The sequence below is a fragment of the Durio zibethinus genome, chromosome 21, assembly GCF_047325235.1.
Source record: "Durio zibethinus cultivar Kanyao isolate XHJ-2024 chromosome 21, ASM4732523v1, whole genome shotgun sequence".
Lineage (NCBI taxonomy): Eukaryota > Viridiplantae > Streptophyta > Magnoliopsida > Malvales > Malvaceae > Durio > Durio zibethinus.
The window spans coordinates 19596530-19618116 of record NC_143182.1 but is presented as its reverse complement, the minus strand read 5'-3'; the positions used below and the strand labels follow the sequence as shown (position 1 = coordinate 19618116).

General features: G+C 31.8%; 1 non-coding gene across 1 annotated transcript; it reads left to right on the top strand.

Annotated features, from left to right (window-relative positions):
- Nucleotides 1-15265: 15265 nt before the first annotated feature.
- On the top strand, nucleotides 15266-15372 carry LOC149512966 (small nucleolar RNA R71). Its single transcript, XR_016331772.1, has one exon. It is a non-coding gene; the product is annotated as a small nucleolar RNA R71 (small nucleolar RNA).
- Nucleotides 15373-21587: the final 6215 nt, after the last annotated feature.

The following is a 21587-nucleotide window of genomic DNA, read 5'->3' as shown; positions in this document are numbered from 1 at the left end:
TCGGCTAAAGTAGGTGTAAGTGTATAAGAATTTCATTTCAATTCCAATGTTGATGGATAAAGGTTTATCTTGATCTTTAAGAAATCTAGCCAAACATGGATTCTTTATCCTTGTAGAGTTTGGCCGAATGTAGTCTTGGGGATGAGATCTTAGCCGTTCCTCTTGGCTTGATGCAATCTTGACTCATAGGTTCGACTAAAATGGGATTCACGATAAGATATTTACTCTTTATCCAAACTCCTAGAATTCAAAGAGATAAAGTCCTTTTCCAATTTAAAGTCTTCAAAGCTAAGCAAAAGAATCATGGTGAATTCCAAACTCCTTCGATCGAATATACAAGAATCCATTTAGGCTTGAAATTTTTCAAATGATGCATCAACTCTTTTTGGAACAAATGTTGCCAAATACTTGTCAAATAAGCATTATCCTCTCTTACATTTCAAATGGCCAAATGTGATAAAGTTCTTGTGCATGTCAAACACTTCAAATTTCATTGCCCTAACTAAATGGAAGTAACATTTTACATGTGAACTTCTCCTTGGTTGCATGGTTGGATAATGAGAAACACCTAAGGTTTGGTTATCCCTCCTACATTGCATGGCATGTCAATGGCATATAGGCTTGCTTAGCTTAGATGGAATTCATTTTCCAAGGCTTTAAAACCTAAAAAACATGAAAAGAAAAAATAGCTATAATAGAACTAAGATTGATCCAAATTTGAAATTTAGCATCAATTTTGACATGTAAAAATGTTATATTTTTAGGTGCTATTACTTTTCAAAACTAGTTCTCCTTCATGAAAACATTTGGGTTTGATCATTTTATCATATGGCCTTATCATTTTTTTTATATATCTAAGCATAATTGAGTGTTACAAGCTTTTTTTCTTTAATGAAATTTAATTGCTTATAACAATTAGAGACCCATTTTGCTTCATCTAATTGTACTTCCATTAATACCATTAAAGAAAGAATCTCTACTTCAATTGGAAAAACTGCCTTCATTCCATACACCAAAGAAAAATGAGTTTCCCTAGTAGAAGTATAGGTTGATGTCCTATATGAAAGTAAAGCAAATGGCAACTTCTCAAGCCAAACCTTATAAGTCTCAATCATTTTGTCTAATATCCTTTTGATGTTCTTGTTAATGACCTGTACTGCCCCATTTATCTTAAGACGGTAAGGCACTGAATTATGATGGCCTATCTTGAAGTAAGTACACACTTCTTTCATCATTTCATTATTCAAATTGTTGGCATTGTCAATAATGATTCTCTCAAGTTACCCATATCAGTTAATTATTTCCATTTTTACAAATTTGAACACAACTAATCAAGTTATGCTATGTATGACGCTGCTTCCACCCATTTTGTGAAGTAGTCGATTGCCACAAAAATAAATTGGTGTCTATTTGAGGCTTTTAGGATAATGGGTCCAATCACATTCATCCCCCACATAGAAAAAGGTCATGGAGGTGCTAAGACATGCAATGGTACAAGAAGAGCATGAATCTTATCTGCATAGATCTGGCATTTGTAACATCTCTTGGCATAATTGATGCAGTCACTTTCTAATGTCAACCAATAGTATCCTACTCTCATTACTTGTCTTGTCTAGCCATCATGTGACCATTGGAATGCATCCCACATATCCTCTCAAGCACTTCTTCAATTATTTTCTTTGCTTCTAAAGCATTCACACATCTCAACAACACTTGTTTTTGACTTTTTTTTTATACATACTGTCCATCAAGAACAAATGCCATTGCCAATCTTTTTAAAATTCTTTTATCATTTTCCAATGCTTGCTTTGGATTTTTTTTTATGCTTGATGTATTGTACAATGTCATGATACCAAGTCTAACCATCAACTTCTTTTTTTATACTTGCATAATGAGCCGAGAATTCTAGAGTTTGTATCCTGATAAGCTAAATTTCAGCAATTGCATTCAATTTAAACATTGTTGACAATGTGACCAAAGCATTAGCCATTTGATTTTCTTCCCAAAGAACATGCTAGAACTAAATATCTTAAAATTGCTCTATCAACTCACCAATAACTCTTTGGTATAAAACTAGCTTTAGATTTATTGTCTCTTATTCACCTTTTTATTGATAAATTACCAGTGCTAAATCCTCAAATACTTTCAAAGTCTTGATCTTTCTATCCAAAGCCATTTGCAAGCCTAAAATGCATGCCTCGTATTCAACTATCAGTATATTCTTCCTTTAGGGATATTAGTGTGACTCTAATGCCATGTCCTAAAGCATTTAATGCCTCATCAAAGAACATTTTTCATGTAGCCACCGTGAATTCTTCCTTTTCTAATGACAGAATAGTCATCAGATCTTTATTTGGGAACTCAAACTTTATTGGCTCATAATCATTGGTAGTCTGGTCAACAAACAAATCAATAATAACACTCCCTTTAATAGCCTTTTGAGCCATATATACAATGTCGTATTTAAAGTGCATGACTTTTCACCTTGCTATTCTTCCTGACAAAGATGGCTTTTCAAATATGTACCAGAAAGGATCTAATTTAGATACCGACCAAGTTGTATGATAGAGCATATATTACCTGAGTCAGTGGGTTGTCCATACCAAAGCTCAACACATCTTCTCAAGTTATAAATACTTGACTTCATAAACTATAATTTTTTTGCTAAGATAATAGATGGCCTGTTTTTTCTTGCTAGTTTCATCTTTTTGTTCCAATACACATTCCATAAAGGCTTCATTCACAATCAAGTACAAAATCAAAAGCTTCTTCCTACTAGGGGCACCAGCACTAGCGGATTCATTAAATATTCTTTGATTTTGTTGAAGGCATCATAGCATTTTTCATTCCATTGCCCTGGATCATGCTTTTTCAACAACTTGAAAATAGGTCACTTTTTATTATAAGTTGAGATATGAATCGGGCAATATAATTTAACCTCCCTAAGAAACTCCTTAACTCATTTTGTGTCTGTGGGGGAGTCAATTTTGTAATCGCTTGAATTTTGTTATAATCTACCTCAATTCCTCTTTCACTAACCATAAATCACAATAAGTTTTTTGACTTTACCCCAGACATGCACTTTATCAAATTTAACTTGAACTGATATTTGCATAGCCTTTCAAAAAGCTTCTTAAGGTTTTCCACATAATCTTCATCATTTTGGGACTTTGAAATCATATTATCCACATAGACCTCTATTTTTTTATGTATCATATCATGGAATAAAGTGACCATAGCCCTCTTATATGTAGTACCAACATTTGTCAATCTAAATGGCATGACCTTTTAATAGAATGTCCCATATATTATCACAAACATGGTATTTTTTCATGTCCTCCTATGTCATTTTAATTTGATTATAACCAGAAAACCCATGCATGAAGAAAAATACCGAATGCTTTGTTGTGTTGTTAATAAGCATATCGATATGAGATAGTGGGAAATTATCATTAGGGCTGGCCTTATTTAAATCCTTATAGTCTATACACATTTTCACCTTTCCATAATTTTTTGGCACTAGGACTATATTAGTAACCCACTCGAGATATTTGGCCATTGTTAGGAAGCTAGCGTCAAACTACTTCTTAATTTCTTCATTGATCTTCAATAGCATCTCTGGTTTCATATGTCTTGACTTCTGATGTACCGATTTGTAGCTTAAGACTAGTGGTAACTTATGCTCTACCATATCTATGTTAAGCCTTTGCATATCCTAATATGACCATGTGAACACATGCATATATTCCTTGAACAACTCTTCCAATTTCATTGTTCTTTTTATGAAAGGGATGTACCCATTTTTACCTTATTTTTATTTTCATCATTCCCTAAATTGATTATATCAATAAGTTATTTATGAGGTTTTATTAATTTTTCCTCCTACTTAACCAGCTTTATCAGATCAAAAAGCAAGATATAGTATTCATAATCCTTATCATCAAGCTCGTTAACTTGAACAAAATTCTCAAAATCAAATATGAAATAATCGTTGTGATCACCTATGATGTTCAATATTTGAAAACCAAAAAATTATTAAAAGTGTAGGGATATAGGCAGATATTTTGCTAAAAATGAAAGATATATATGGGCATGAATAAGAAAATGTAAAATAAATTGGACAGAATAGAAAAGATCATGTTATGAAAAATGCATTGCATTTAACATTTTATTAATGATGTTGAAAAATAAGCCCATACAAGCTATACATATGCGATTGGGCAGAGGCAATTAGATTTAGGCTCAAGGATAACAAAAAAAACAAACTAGTTTCTAAACTCTACCAATGAAAGGAAATAAAAAGATCTTTTCCTTTGTGGTCATTGCTTTATCCCCTTCTCTAGGCTTTGAGAAAGCTACCTCAATCTCATCTGTTGGCACTTTTGCCTTCAACATTTTGGGGTAAACATATCCTTAAGAATGGAAAGTGTCATAAAGGTATGAGAACACTATTCTTCCCCTATCCATCTCTTCCCCTTGAAGTGGGCCATCATCTTCTCTTTTTTTCTCTTGTACAACTTTTCTTTTGTCAGCAATAGTTAATTTATACCCTAGACCAAACCTTTATTTTTTTATAAATTTTGGCACTTCTTTCATCCCTTACAGTGTCAACCCCATAAATAAACCAAACTGCCATCCTTTTCCCAACATCTACCTAACCATTAGCCAATAGTTTTTTAGAACTAAGGGATAAGTGTAGCTAAGCCTTCTCCCATCTATATGGTGTTAATAACCTCAATGGCATGAAAAGAACATTTAAGTGCTTTTTCTACAACTTCTACATAAGGGGTTGTCAAGGTTATGGTTATCAATAAAACTTTTTCTCTGTCAACACACATTTGTTTTCCATTAACCATAAATTTCATCTTTTGATGCAATGATAATGGTATGGCTCTAGTGCTGTGAATCCATGGTCTCCCCAACAAACAATTTTATGATGGTGAAATATCCATAACTTGAAATTAGACATTAAATGTGTAAGGTCCTATTTACAGTGGAATCTCTATAGCTCCTATCATTTTCCTTCTTGACCCATCAAAGGCTCTAACCATCGTGTGACTATTTTTAAAGTAGAGAGGATCGACTAATAGCTTTGCCAAAGTAGCCATTGGCATAACATTAATGGATGACCCATTATCAATTAGCACATTTGCTACAGTGGCTTTTGCATTTCACAATGATATGCAAGGCCTTCACACTACCTCACCCTTCTGGCAAGATCTTATCATCATAGGATGTTATAAAATTTAGGGTCACTATATTTCCACTAGATGTTTACCTTTTCAACTAAGATATCATGGTCTATATAAGCTTGGTTTAGTACTTTTAATAGTGCATTCTTATGAGGTTTGGAGTTCAATAATAGAGATAACAACGAAAGTTTTGCTGACATCTTGTTAAGTTGATCCGTCACATTATATTCAGTGTACCTGATAATTTTTATAAATTTATATGCCTCTTTTTCTATTACTAGCTTTTTATACTACACTGTCGGGTTCATGACAACGAAAGTTCTTTTTACAATTTTATTCCCCTCCATTTATCTTACTTTCTCTCTTTTTGCTTACTTTAGTGCTTCAAGGGCATGACATCAACCATTTTAGGTTATTTCAACAACCTCGTATATGTTGGTTGTACCCCTAATGTTTACACTATTCGATCCTTAAACTTTTATGTCAAAACTTTACTTCCATGGGACTACTCTGTCATTTTTGTAAGAAAAAACATTGGGTATATATACATTACAGCTTTTGTAAGGTGGGAAATTGATTCATTTGCTACTGGCTTTGGTTCATCATAGAAAATTGTTAAAGGTTCAGGGATAAACAATCCATTTGGCACTTGGTTTGCTATCATACTCACTCTATCTTATTTCTTTTCAGTGTAGAATTCAATTATCCCAGTATTCATTAACCTTTGAACTATCTGCTTGAACTTTTAACAATCTTGGATTAAATGTCCCCTTGTCATCCCATTACAAACCAAACCCATCTCTTGATAACTATTAATGGTCTTAGAAACTATCAACTGGATTACATCAATTTAAACCAGGCAATTATAGACTTTCTCCAAAGGGGTCTTCACCTTTTCCACCCATTTCTTGACTTCTTTGCTCATTTCTATTATGTTGGTTATGCCCCTAACATGGTTGGGTATTGGGTTTCCTCAAACATTAGGCTTTGTTCAACTATTAAAATTTAATCACCCAGCCTTCACTAAAGTTTGCACCTTGATTTCAAAGCTATAAAATCTTCTAAGGAATGACCCACAGTACCATAATGGTATTGATATCAAGCATTTGGGTTATACCATTTGGGATATGGTGACTTGAAAGGTTCAATGGGGACTAGGGTGATAAGGAGGCCTTTCAAGAGTTGTGGGTCAATGTCTATGTAGGACATGGATATTGGGTCAATAAGAGTTTTTTCTCATGAGTTGGTGGTGCTAGGATTTTTCTATTTTGAAATAGGATTGCTTGGTGGGGAAAATGGTTGTCTAGTTGGTGTAGGAGTGAATAAGGAATTTTGGGTTGAAAATTAGGTTGATATGTTGGTTGTGGTGGTAGAGTGTATGATTATGGTGTTTTGGGTACTTAGTTGGCAGATGGATAGTAAGGTGAATAGGTAGGGTATGGGTCATAGGGAATGAAATGTGAGTTAGAAACTATTACTTCATGGGTTTTAGATTATTCTTTTCTTGCGGTTGGGGTCTTTTTGGCACTTAAGGCTTTTTATTCATCAATTTTATCATTTTTTACTACATTTTCAATCATCTCCCCTTATATCACCATGTCAACAAAATTCTTGGTTACATTGCCTACCAATTTATCACAGTAAGAAGCCCTCAAAGTGCTGAAAAAAAAAAAGAAAATGGTTTTTTTTTTGTTAATTGTGGTTGGACCTATGTAACCATATTCTCCACCTATATGCATACTCTTTGAAGTTTTCAATGGCCTTTTTTTCTATGTTTTACAAGAACTACCTATCCAGTGCCATATTCTCCACTTGTTTGTACTATGTTATGAAGGCCCTAGCTAGATCTTTCCATGAGTATATTTTACTGCGGTCTAGTTAGACATACCAACTTGTAGCTGACCCAGTGAGGCTGTCCTGAAAATAGTGAATTAAAAAATTATCATTGTGTGTATGACCAATCATCTTTCTACAAAACATTGTAATGTGTGTTGAAGGGCATTTCATTTTATCAAACTTCTTAAAATCTAGGACTCTAACCTTTAATGGAATAACAAGATCAGGTACTAGGATTAGTTTTCGAGCATCCATCATACACATCATGTCCTTCTATTACTTTGAACATTTCTCCAACATATCAGACTTGTTTTTCATTTTAATACTTTCTATAGAATCAAAAACCCTTTTCAATTTCTCTTGTTCATTTAGATTGTCAAGATTAGGCATAACAATGGGCTCGAAAAGAATGGATCCAGGATTGGTGTTTACCTGGACTAGTGATCGAAAACCCTTTTCAATTTTGCTTGTTTCTTAGGATTATCTAGATTAGGCACAGTAATGGGCTTGAAAGGAATGGATCCAGGATTAGTGTTTACTTGGACTAGTGATGGTCTGACAAAAGTACTAACATATTAGTGATGAGCTACCAATGGTGCCTAAGTAACATGGGGATAAGGGTATGTGAATCCCACATACATTCGCTCTTTTACTGCTATTTCTTCCCTCACCTCATGTGTCTCAACAATCCCTTTTCCTTTAGACAACCCTACCAACATCTATTTTAGTTTTGCCAACTACCTGTCTATATTCTATTGCATACACGCAACTGTTTCCTTGATTTCTTCATGTGCCATTTCCATCCTATCAATTCAAATAGCATTTGCATTTTCCATGATCCTTGAGTGAGCTTAAGTATTGTAGCTATGAAAAATCAACTAATCTTGTTTCTTAGGGCATTTTATCTTTGAACCTTTTATTGACTCCTAAAAATTAGAAGCACGTGATGTGAATTTTTATTATTTAGCCTCAAGAGAAAATCTAAAAACCCTTCAATATTTAGGTAAGACTTTTAAAGATATTTCTTTACTTTAAAGGTTTAATGAAAGTATACCCAACTATCATTCCTTGTCCTAAGTTGGCATGAAAAATAACAAGTTCAAAGAAATGACGCATGGTATGTAAGTCAAATTTTATTATTGTTGTTGAAAATGAGCTCAAATTCTTTCTATATTCAGGTCAGGTTATTAAAGACATTCCTTCTACCTTAAAAGTTTGATGAAATTATATTTACAACCATCATCTTTTTTCATTAACACTTTTAAGCATATTATTAAATATAAACAAAGATATTCATTTATAGATTTATTCAAATGAAAATAAGTTTTCATTCATTCTAAAAATTCCATGTTCTATACTTCATGAGGCTTTCAAAACTAAAGCCATAAAAGCGTCAAACTTGCTTATATTACCCCTTGGCTTTTTCCAAAAATCCAAAAGAAGCTAACTGTGACTACTAGTAGGAACAACTTTTCACCTCAAGGACACTGCCATTTCCATCATCACCTTGGCCTGTCAAATTCTTTTTCATATTTGAATACTAAGGTGGTCAATACACATCTGTTTCCCTTGACTCTTAGTCTTTTATTGCTCTCGAGCTTCTATCTCTTGGTTGCACACCTGTTACCATTCGACTTCTCTTTCTTGCCATTCCTTGTGTAAAAGAGCAATGTGATCCTCATTTTCTTGTAACTATAGTTCTAGGGCTTCAATCTCTATGCTAAGTGCATATTTTTCCCCTTGAGTGTCTAAACACCTTTTTTTTTGTCCTCTTTTAGTACCTTATTCTTTTTTTGGGTCTTACTTAACTCATTTTTGCTTGCTACAAGGGCTTTGTCTGAATATTCTTTTCTTTTATTGTTACAGTAATCCTATCTTTATTATCTCGAGCCTTGCATCTTCAGAACCATACCTCTTCCCTAAACTGTTCTACTTTTTCTTGGTATTTGCTTTTTTTTCCTTTGTCCTTTAATTGAGTCCTTAAGCTTTGGTTTTTTAAGTTTAGCTCTTTGAGATCACTCCAAGCCAAGTCTTTTTCCTTTCTCATCTTTTCTGGCCTATCCTTTTGTGTGATCTCTTTATACTTTAGCTGACCTATCTCTTCTTATAGTTTTTGGTTTTTTTTCTTAATTTTATTTATCTCTGCCCTAAACTTCAACCTAGCAATCTCTAATTCTAACAATGGTGGCTTGTCCTATGAGTCAACTAGTTGAATTGATTCTTGATTGGATGGTAACACCAAATCACTAACTCACTTGGCCCTCTAAACTAGATACCCAAGGATCACATCATCTGTATACCTGCCTAATTCTAACCAAAATGTCTGTCTCTATGCTTTTGTAATGCTGCATATTCAACTATATAGCCTTCCATACATAGTCAAACTTTATTTGATCTAGCCCTTTAGTCATCAGAATGAACTGTTGAGACCTAAACTGTCTTCTGATGACCAATAGTGTGTAGCTAGTGGCTATCTAAATACCAAGCAATAGGACCCAAGGTTGATCACCACAATTGTATAAAAACAAGACACGAGGCATCCATGGTGCCTTCCAAATCACCTTATCCCTCTCTAGGCTTTCATAAAAACATTATCCACTATTTTTTAGAAAGACTTCTAGGCTACTTTTTAGCATTGAACTCAACTAAAAGAGCCATGGACTTGGTGTAGAGCAACAATGGAATGTGGTTAGTGCCCAAAAATTGATTTTGAATTCATACAAAAAGTAGTTGAATACAAGCAATCATCCTTCCTTTTCTTTTCCTTTGGTATGGTTCAAAGATCTAATGGTTTCTGCTAAAATGGTTGGTGAAGGGTTAATCTTCTACTCCAACTATAAAAAAAAGTCAACCACAAAAGTCTATATATACCCTAAAGTTCTTGGGAAGATTACTAATTCATAAATCATCAACCCTAATCTTTGTTGGAACTTTGAAACATAACATCTTATAAGAAAACCCTTCACTAGTTCCTTTCTTATTATCAATCACCTGAGCCTCAACCCCGATTATCTTTTCTAACTTCTTTTTTTACCCTAGTAGCTTCTATGCCTTCCAATATGCTCTATCAACCTTGGACAAATCTAAGCGCAGTAAGACAAAATACTCTTTTATGGTAAGTGTCATATATTCCTTGTAGAATATGAAGCATCAATATGCCAAATTCTAAAACCTTATTGTATATGATCATTAGGTTTCACCATCAAAATAGGGCAATGTCTTCATACTTGGCTATGAAAGTGGTCTTCCTTTTTGGGCCCCACTGACTAAATACCCTCCAAATCTATCACGTCATTCATCTTTAAGTCCACATATACCATTTCTGGAGGCTTACAACATATCCATCTATCAAACAGTCTCCTTGTATCTGTTGTCTATTCTCTAACTGATCCTTAACCTCCTAGAATAACCTATTTACTGAGGATCCTACTTATGATTCTTAGAGTGCCATGAAAGCTTCTACTAATGAGTTATCTATAATGTATATCTCTGATGCTTTTATGTCAAGATGATGTATGAAGCAAACAAGAAAAAAAAACACAAAAACATAAAAAAATTAATTAATAAGGAAAAAGAAATGCAAATGCAAAGTAACACAACAAGTTAACTAACACATTTTTTATTAATCAATTTTCAAACTTTTTTCATTTTTTTCTTCTTTTTTTTTTGTAAAGAGTTGTAATTCGTAATGACTCTTCTTTTTTCTTTTTATTGAAAACAACAATTCAAATCATCAAACTAACTTGTGACTTATTTAGGGTTTACTAAAGAAAAGGTGGGCATGGTTTTACTTATTGTTGGCTCCCTAAAGCTCACTATATGTTGAGTTAGACTAATGATGCACCTTGATCCTCACCTATTAAGGCTACGAGCAAAAATGATTCAATTTAAATGGGAGTGTACCATTACGGAGGTTTACACCTCACAAGAGCGTTACTACTTTACTTCTTCCTAAAAATAGAGCCCAATTATAGAGCTTATGCATGTAATACAGATATGAGTGTGTGTGAAGGAACATACAAACCTTTCACATTTTTATTAAAATACCCATATCCTAAATGTCCTACAATTATTAAAAACAAAATAAATAACAATAATTTAAAACAAATGACATAATTAAAATATGCATGAAATGTAAAATACACACTTTTTTGAATTTTTGGAAACAAAGAAATAAAAATCAAAACATTTTTCGATTTGTTTTCAATTTTTTTTGTTTTTGATTTTTTTTAGTTTAATCAAGGAATTAAAATTAAACATCAGCCAGGATCATTAAACCAAAATTTAGGATAACATGTAATCAATTTTGGGCCTAACTCTCTAAAAATGCATTTTCTAGGGGAGTCACCAAACTATTACAATGTTTTGGAATTGAGAAGTACCCGTCTGCTAAATGAATGAGGAATTTGGAAAGCAGGGGCCTTAAGAAAGCATTTTTTGATAAAAATAAAATGAGGTGTCACCACCAATCTTTTTTTAGGTATGATTGGCCACCCAAAAAAAATTTGTCCTTTAAATAAAACATTTAAAAGATTTTAAAAGTTTTATAAAAATAACAAATTCAGGTTTGCGAAATTAGATTTAGGGTTTGAATGTCAATTTTGCATAGGAAAGGTTAGCACTTTCACAACACTTGTCTATGACAATACCAATTAATTACATGTTATGCTTAAACTTTTTTTTAAATGGTCTTATTTTAGTGTTTAGAATTTAATTCCTTTCTTTTTTTCATTATGTCATCCAAAAATTTTGAAATCCTTTTTTTTTTTTAACAAATCTATTTTGGAAAACAAAGCAATTTATTTTTGGATCAAAGTGAAAACACCTTAACTATTAAGACACAATTTTCACTCTCTTATATTTGGATAAAGGTTAAAAAATATCCTTAATTTAAAGGTTTTCAAATTACCTCACAAAACTGAGATAACACATCGTATAACTAGTAATCACCAAGAGTTCCCTTATATTTAGGTTAGATCTCAATAACTATATTTAATTGAGATATTATTTTATTCAAAATATTTTTCTTTTAAAAAAAGAATTACTTAAAAACATATGCATGATATGCATGAACATAATATATGATGAATGCATGATATGCATGACAATTTGAAAATACATGTAACATTAAAGTAAAATGAAATGCAAATGTATAAATGGGGGGCAAGGGTTGGTTTTAGGGTTTTGGGTTTAGTTTGGATTTAGGATTAAAGATTTATGGTTTATCGAAATGCATATGATGAAAATAACAAAAATGTTAATAGTAAAAATGTAAATATTGTGCATGTGACAAATAACAAAACTGCCATTGGTAAAAATATAAATATTGATGCATGAAAAATACATTACTAAAGAATAAACTAATTACAAATCTAGGTATTTACAAAACTAAATTACAAAAATGCATGGCTAACAATTAAATTTTGTCGGTAATACTTTTAACGACGAAAAATTTTGTCACTAAAAACTTTTTTCTTTTTATAATAAAATTCCATATATAATTGTACTTTTAATGGCGTAATATTTTGTCATCAAAAGTGTTATTATTTTCTTTTTATAATAAAATTCCTTCAATAACACATTTAATGGCTAAATATTCCATTCGTAAAAGTATTATTATTTGCTTTTTAGTAATAAAATTTCCTCAATAATACTTTTAACTTGAAAAAATCCTACTGTTGGAGAATTGATCATTTCCTTTGAAAGATTAATCTTTTAAAGTTTCAAGCAAATTATAGCGATTTCAACCTTATTAAAATCATTCATATAAACTTAAATACAATTATATTATATCATAATTCAACATTTAATTTATTTCCATATAAAATCTGCCAATAATGCATACGTACATGATCAAGAAATCCAAATTATCCATCATTTATTCATAAATTACACAAACATCATAAACTTTCATAAACATCTATAAAATTCAAAAAATCCATAAACCTCCAACAATATTTATAAAAATCATATGCAATATCATCTAAAATAAATAGATAATGTCACGGAGCACTACCTCCCAATCTATCCTATTGAGAAGATCCAAAGGCAGGATATGGCAAATCCTAAGTAAGAATGCCTTCATTTTCTCTTGTGATTGAATTACTAAGGCTTGTGGTTGCCTTATTTTCTCTTGTGATTGCTTCATTTCTTCTTATGATTGTAATATACTTTTAATTTAGACTTGCACATATAACATCTTCCCTTTTAGATTATCAAGTTTGATGGATGAATTTGGGATTGAAGTTTGTAAGACCACATGTAGAGTAAAATGAGCTATCAAATGAAAAAGGTGTTCCAAATATATCTATTGCATGTGGATCAGTCCCAAATCCATACACATGGTGTGAGTGGTTTGCAACTCTCCAAATACTTGACACCAAGTCCAAGAATCCAACATAAGATGAGTAAATGCATCCTAATTATACTTTTAATTCAATGAAAAAGTATAGTTTCTTACATGTGCATGATTCACATTGCATAGAATAAAGAAATTGTCGTCATAATGAAAATATTAAAATGAAGCATACATAAAGTAATTTCTACTTACACTAATAGTTTTGGACTTGTTATCCACAAAATCATCGCTTCCTCCTAAACATTTATAGGTAGACTAAAAACTTATATGTAAGCTATCTCTTATGCTCTTGTGACTATGTTCAATTAAAAAAAGTCATTGTTTATAAACACTAAACAATTGAAAACTAAGAATTAAACATTGTCTAATATAAACATTGTCTAATATACCAATTTATGTGCATGGATGGGAAAAGGAGTTAAACCACCCATGTGCTTTGTGATGCTTCCTTTATTCTCTAACAAAAAATTATGGGTTCCATAAAAATGTTGTAAACAAGTAATAAAATAATTATCATATTAATCTTCACAATATTAGTTATTCAATTGAATAAACAAATAAAGTAAACAAATTATAAGCACCTCATCTATTTTGTAGACAAGTAATCAGCATCTTGTCATTCAAATTTGTTGGAAAACGTAAGCATTGATTAGTTCCTTCAGTATATTTTTGTGAGATCTCAAGTCCAGTGGTTGATTGTTACTTTTTCTAATGCTTGCAAGTGCACAGATTGTAATTAAGTAATAGTAGTGAGTGAGTAGAGTATCGTCACACGAGGATTATATAGTTGAATTATTAGGTGAAATCAAGTAACAAAGGTATCCTTATATTTAAACTAATGAAAAAGATTGATTGATTTGCAATGAAAAGTAAATCAAGAAAGCAATGTAGAAAGCAATTATGTAGGCCAAAATCTTAATATCCAGTTGTCACTTAAAATTTTTGGATGTGACCTAATGAACTAAAATAACTGAAAGCTTTTGAAGGATTGTAAAGGTTGGCCAAAAGTATAAAAGCATAAAAAAAAGTTGTAAACAATATTGCATAAATCAAAAGCTTGAATGAAAGAAATATTGCCCAAAAGAAAATAATAATTGTAAACTATAATTGTAACTGAAACTTGTAAAGAGACTTTAAAGAAAAGATCTTGAAATAAAAAAATACTTTGGTTGAGAAAAAAATATTTGTATTCACTACTCTATCACCTGAGCTAAACTACAAAGACAAACCAAGCATTAAACCTACAAGAAAAGAAAAAAAAAGAATAATGTGGGATGAGATGGGGTTATGATGGGATACAAAAGAGCCTCCCTATTTATATATGTGAGTTCGTCTAGGATGGGGATTTGGGATTACAAGTCCTATTCCTAACTAAACTCTAAGTTATAGCTATCTTAATCTTTAAAATGGTAGCCTGATTGTGGAGTCTTGCAACTTGAAGAGTCTTGGCTGAATGGGACTGTCTTAGAGTGATTTAATTGTACTAGTGTCTTACTTGCTTGATCTTACATTCTTGGAGATTGGTTTGGCTAAGATTAGTTATCAAGACCATGTAGTTGCATTTGATTCAAACTCTTGAGATATAATTTGCAAAAGTCCTTGTAGTTTGGGATAAGGTTCCTAAACTATTTTTTTTGTTAAACTAGCCAACTGTGGTGTGATGGATGTGAAAGTGTCAAGTTCATAAACACCAATAGATTTTTTGTGTGCCTTTCTTTCCAAACCCCATTGGTAGTTGTTTGCCACCACCTCTTCTATCAACTCATGTGCCTCTTCAGCAGTCTTACTCATTATAGCGCTTCCAGTAACTGAAACAAGTGTAGTTCTCATGAATAGTGTAAATAAATTGTAAAAGACTTGTATTTGCACCCATTGTGGGAGACCATGATATGGACACTTTCACAATAACTCTTTAAATCTCTCCCATGCATCATATATATTCTCACCATCAAATTGAATGAATATTGTCATTTTATTCCTTATATTAGCCACCTTGGCAAGTGGAAAAGAATTTTGAAAGAAACTTTTGTACCAAATCATCCCATGTGGTGATTGAACTAAATGGTCAATAAGATAACCAACTTTTCATCTTGTTCCTGAAAGAAAAAGGAAAATGTCTTAGTTTGATAGTATCATAAAAAAAAACACCATTATATTTAAATATACCACACAATTCTAAAAGGTTAGATAAATGGAGATTTGGATCATCATTTAGTAACTCTCCAAACTACATAAAAGTTTGGAACATTTGAATAATTGAAGGTTTTATCTTGAAATTGTTTATTTGGATTGCCGACCTTCTTAGTGACTTTACCAAGGAAGATTTTAAACTGTTAAGTTAAGGGAAGTTAGGGGCTTAATTTAGGAGAAACGAACTAACAATGTCAACAGTTTACAGGTTGTTTTAGGGAAAAGGGTTGTTTTGAGGAAGATCTAGGTTGGATTCGGTCCAGATTGATGTTGGGCTACTTTCAATAGTCGAATGTGGTAAGTCATGGCCAATGCCAATTGATGCAAGCTTGGATAGAAAAAAGGGTCGAGGGATTTGGAAAGGAAAAAGAGAGAAGAAAAGTGTGAAATGAGGAAGATAGAAGGAAAAAATATTTTAAACTAATTAGGCTTTAGTGATGGAATTCCATCACTAATGTCATTCTATTCACATTTAGCAATAAAAAAGTTTCCATTGTTAATAACTACTTTTCACCCAAAAAAATTAATTCTTTTCTAAGAAAAAAAATTCTCAATTGAAAATACAAATAATTAGTGATGAAAATTATCCATCGCTAAATTTATCGGAATTAAAATCATTAACGTTTGAAATCTATCACTAAAATTCAAGCCATTCCAAGACTTTGGGCATGCACATTTACTTATGGAATTAACAACAAAAATTAGTTCTATTAGTAATATTTTTCATTAATGATAGAATTCAACTGCTAATTCGATCATTAAAAATAGAAATCTGATTTCATGAAATTCTTTGAAAATTTGTCAATAATTAGAAATAGATCTGGTGTCCAACACTTATTTCTAGCATTTAAGACACAGGTTGAGAAACAATTTAATATTTCAATTCTATCTATATATCTTCACGATGGAGGAGAATATATAGCATTGTCTTCCCTTCTTACTATTCATGGTATACGACATCTAAAACACCAACACACACACTTAAACATAATGGAATATAAGAAAGGAAACATGGATACATTGTTGAAATTGATCTCATTCTCTTTCACCAATCTTCAATGTCTTCAACCTACTAGCCACAATCATTTCAAATAGTAGTGTACCTCATTAACATAATGCCTCACCAAATTTATAAAACAAATCTCTTTATGGGTTTTGTTTCAAAATGCACCAAACCACTCAAAACTAAAACTTTTGGCTATCTTTGTTATCCATGTCTCAAACCATACTCTAACAACAAATTTCAACCCAAATATAGACTCAGTGTGTTTCTTGGCTATTTAACCAATCAAATTGCTTATAAATGCATGAACATATCCACTACTTAAGTATTTGTTTCTACACATGTAAGATTTGTTGAACATATTTTTTCATATGCTAAAACTAGAAATTTTTCACAATATTTTGACATTGTAGAAACAACAACTCATGTGACTAAACCAATCAACACAGTTTTCTTACCTTCTCTATCTCTTGTTTTGATGCTATTTATGTATTATCCATCATCAATGAAATTTTAGTAAGAGATTCTTTTCAAGTAATGATTCTCAAACTTTATCCATAGATGCCTAATCCACAAACTTGTCCCAATCAGCTCTTAACAATGCACTTATAATTGAATTAGAACCAATTAGTGCACAGCAAACACAACCTACTCATCCCATTAGAACACATTCTATGACTACAAGATCCCAAAATAACATTTTTAAACCAAAACGTGTCTACCTTATCTCAAAACATAATTAATATGTTCAAGGTTAGACTAATGACAAAAGGTTTTCATCAAAGACTAGGATTAGATTTTAAGGAAACATTTAGTCCTATATTATGCCTACAATAATTCAAACAATCGTTTTATTGCTTTAAGTTGTGGCTAGCCATTGAAACAATTAGATGTAAACAATACCTTCTTCTAATAAAATTTGAAATATGAAGTATTAATGACTTAACCATTTGGTTTTGTTGATAAAAATCGTTTACACATATTTCCATGCTACAGAAAACAAATCCATGCGATGAAACAAGCACCATGGGCATAGTACCAAGAGCTAAGAACTTTTCTTCTTGAATTTGGCTGCAATAATTATACTTTAGATGCTTCTTTGTTTATCTACACTTAGAATTAAACTCTTATTTATTTTCTAGTTTATGTGGGTGATCTCATTATCACCGGCAACAATCAAATTATCATTAACATCTTTATGTCAAGCTTTTACATAGGTTCTTCCTTAAGGATTTGGGCAATCTAAATTTTTCTTGAGAATAGAAGTCATTTATAATGTGGTCAGCGCAAATGCAAAGGTTGATTAAGTAATGATGTGGAGGGCAAAGGTTGATTAGGCAATAATGTGGAGGTAATCACGAATATCATCTCTCAAAAGACTACTTTGGCATCTAGGACTAAGTATTGAAATTAGACATTTTAACTATATTCGATTCTATTAATAAAAAATTTAATTTCTATTACCACTACTAATGGAAATACAAAAACATAAATTTAACAAAGCAATTAAAGAACTAATTAAAATTAAAATGGCATGAAGGAAATAAGATTGAAATTAACAACACAAACCAAACCTAAAACAAGAATTAAAATCAACAAATGAACAAGAAGTAAATGACTTGAATGTAAAAGTAAATAGGTTGAAAAATTAAAACAAATGTAAATCAACAAGAACATTAAAAGAACAATGAAATGGAAAAACAAAAACAAAAATACTAAACACTAAACCCAATTGAATATAGTATTGAAAGCAAAGCAGGAATTAATTTAACTAAACATGTAACGAACTAAAAGCCAATGTAAATAATTAAGCCTGATTCAAGTTATATATTACCTCTTAAATACTGTAACTACCTAGAAATAACATTAACCATGCTCATTTAGCATCAAGAAAGCAAGAGAAAAAACAAAACAAAACAAAACAAAACCGAAGCATCCAAATAGAAAACAGAATTTTGGAATAGCATCTATTCAATCTCGATTTACTCTCTCATTGTAATGAATTTGGCTATCAAATTTTGTGTAGATGAAACTAACTAATATAAGAACATATGCTAAAAAGCTGGAATCAAAATGAAATTGAATTGCCATTGAGAATTAATCAAACAGTAGCCACACTAAAATCTGGAAAATAGAACAAGATTTTGGAAATAGTCTTTGAAAATTAAATTTGTCAGCTCAAATTGAAGTAATTGCTCCAGGAAAATCAGTCTAAACTAGTTAACAACTAAAAGAACAAAATATAAGAAACTCACTATGACTTAGACATGAAATCTAAAGGAAATATAACCAAATAGAACATTAGAATTAAATTTGAAAACTGAATTGAAATAATTTGAAGATTACAAACTTAAATCCAAGTAAATGCTTAAAGAAAATGCATGTAAATGAAATTAACAACAAGAGAAATGAAAATCAAAGCTTCAAGGAACTTGAATGCAAGAAAATTAAAGAGAAAATTGAACAACAAAAGCTGTTTGGAAAGAATGAAAATGCTGCAAAGTAACTTTTCTACTCTACACTATTCCTACTCCTAAGCAAACTATCCATTCTCTAATCCACTCTCCTCCTATTATCAGTAGCTTAGACTATTTATAGGCAGCATATAATGTGTCCAGACCAATGGGAGCTCTTCTTTTCTCCAAGTCAGTTGCCAAGTTAGCTTGTAGGACGTAAAATCGCAAGTCAGCTTCAGTTCTACCATCCATGATTTTCTCAACTTTCATGCAAGAAATGTTATCAACTTGGTGATGATCCATGTGCTTACAAGTTGGCTAATAAGGATACAAAGAATGACCAGCTCATCAACTAAAATTGGGTTCAAATAGAAGAATAGAGTGACGTTCCAGCAGCTACTAAAGAGCTGTCCATTTCAGCTGCTTAAATTCTACCGAAATTGCATGAAGGAATGTGAGTTATTTGAGCATGATCCTCATGCTCTTGAAACATCCAATGGGAAAGCAACCAAACGCTAACTCAATAACTGCCTTGCATCACCAATTTGGAGAGATTTTGTGTTCACACATAGCCTCTTTTGCATTCACATAGAAACAAACTAGCTGGCCATTTTTCTCCCTTGAATTGTTACAACTAATTTAACTTATTTAACTCACTTAAAAACTTGGTTCCTTCATGGAGTAGACTTGGAAGCTTTATTCTAGCTTGTTAAATTACTCAATTTTGATCCAAATGCTATCATAATTGTTTTTCTTTTCCTTAATTTGATCAGACTACATACACACGAGAAACAATTTAAGAGTATTTTTGAATGAAGTTGCTAAAAACTAAGTAAAACTAAACCATAAAGCACTATGATAAATCTATAAAATTAGAGAATTATCAATCTCGTAGTCATTTGGTCTGTTTTTGTCTAAGAGCAAATACATTAGGGATCTTCTTAAAAAGTTTGTCACGACCAATGCTAAAGAAACACCAACACTAATGGCCTCTTGCAATCAACTAAAGCTTCTTGATGGAACAAGCCCTTTGAATGCAATAACCTATAGATAATTTGTAGGATCCTTATAGTGTCTCTCTCTCTCACACAAGAACCGTTGTGGCCTTTTCTATCAACAAGGTATCCCAATTCATGCACTCACCAACTCAGCTTCACTAGTACAATCTTAAAAGAGTTCTACGATATTCGAAGGGAACTATACATCATTGTTTATTTCTTATCAAAACATCATCTCATCAACTCACTCCCTAAGTGATGCTGACAGGGCAAATAATTTAGATGATAAAACATCCACTTCTGGCTACATTTTATATGTTGCTAATAATCTTGTGTCTTGGAAGTCAGTCAAACAGAAATCAGTTGCTAGGTCATCCACAAAAACATAATATAGAGCCATTGCTAACATTGTAGCTGAAATTCTTTGGTTTAAAAATCTATTGGCTGAACTACACTTCCCACTTAAGCAACCACCTGTGCTACTATGTGATAATATTAGTGCAACTTATCTAAGTGCCAATCTTTTTTCTCATTCCATAATGAAACATCTAGCACTTAACTATCATTTTGTCTGAAAGCATGTTCAAACAGGTGACTTCAAAGTCTCACATATTTCATCCAAAGACCAATTAGTAGATGGTTTCACAAAACAACTTACAAGGCAAAGATTTTTGTTTTTTAGTTCCAAGATTGGTGTAGTTGATGGTTCCATCGTCATACGGGGGTATATTAAGACCAATTATACATAGCAGCAACACATTCAGCACAACAATTGCAATAGGATTGATCCTTTCCACAATGATCAATCTTTGCAACAACAAGAGTATTTGCAACAGAACAAGACTTCTGTAGACACAAAATTTAACAAACAATTGAACCAATCAGCAGACTCAGTTACAAAATCACAATAGTAGCAAACTCAGCTGAACTAGATAAAGCAAGATCTATCCCTTCTTTAAAACATATCGATCCCCACAATCATAGCAGATTCAAAGACTGAGTCAAACAGCAAATCTTAGTTGATCTAGTTAGCTGAAGTTATATAATGTACACATCCAAATGTAACTTATGTATTCATTTCATCAGATTAGGATCAAAGCTCTTAAGATAGGATCAATCTTATCTTTCTAACTCAAGTTTGTATATATGTACCAGCAATATACTTCAATAAATTAAACTGATTCTTATTCATTTTGTGCTATTATTTCAGTGGCCAGTTAATCAATTTTTGTCTAACAAGGGTTTAATTGATCAAAATAGATGTTTGAAGACTTAATTGATGGCAATAAATCGATAATGACTTAGATGATTATTAAATTCTAGTTTAAGGACTTTTTTTTTATATTTATCACATTATTCAACTAAACAGATGTTACAAAATGTAAAATTGATTCAAACTAACAAAAATACAAAGACTTAGTCGATTATGTCTTAAACTTAATCGACTAAGTTATGATAAATTATTATTACGGTTAGTTTTGATTCAAAAATATTTAAACCATTTTGAAAGGTGGTGTTCCGCTTACAAAGGGCAGTTAGTGATACCAATTAAGT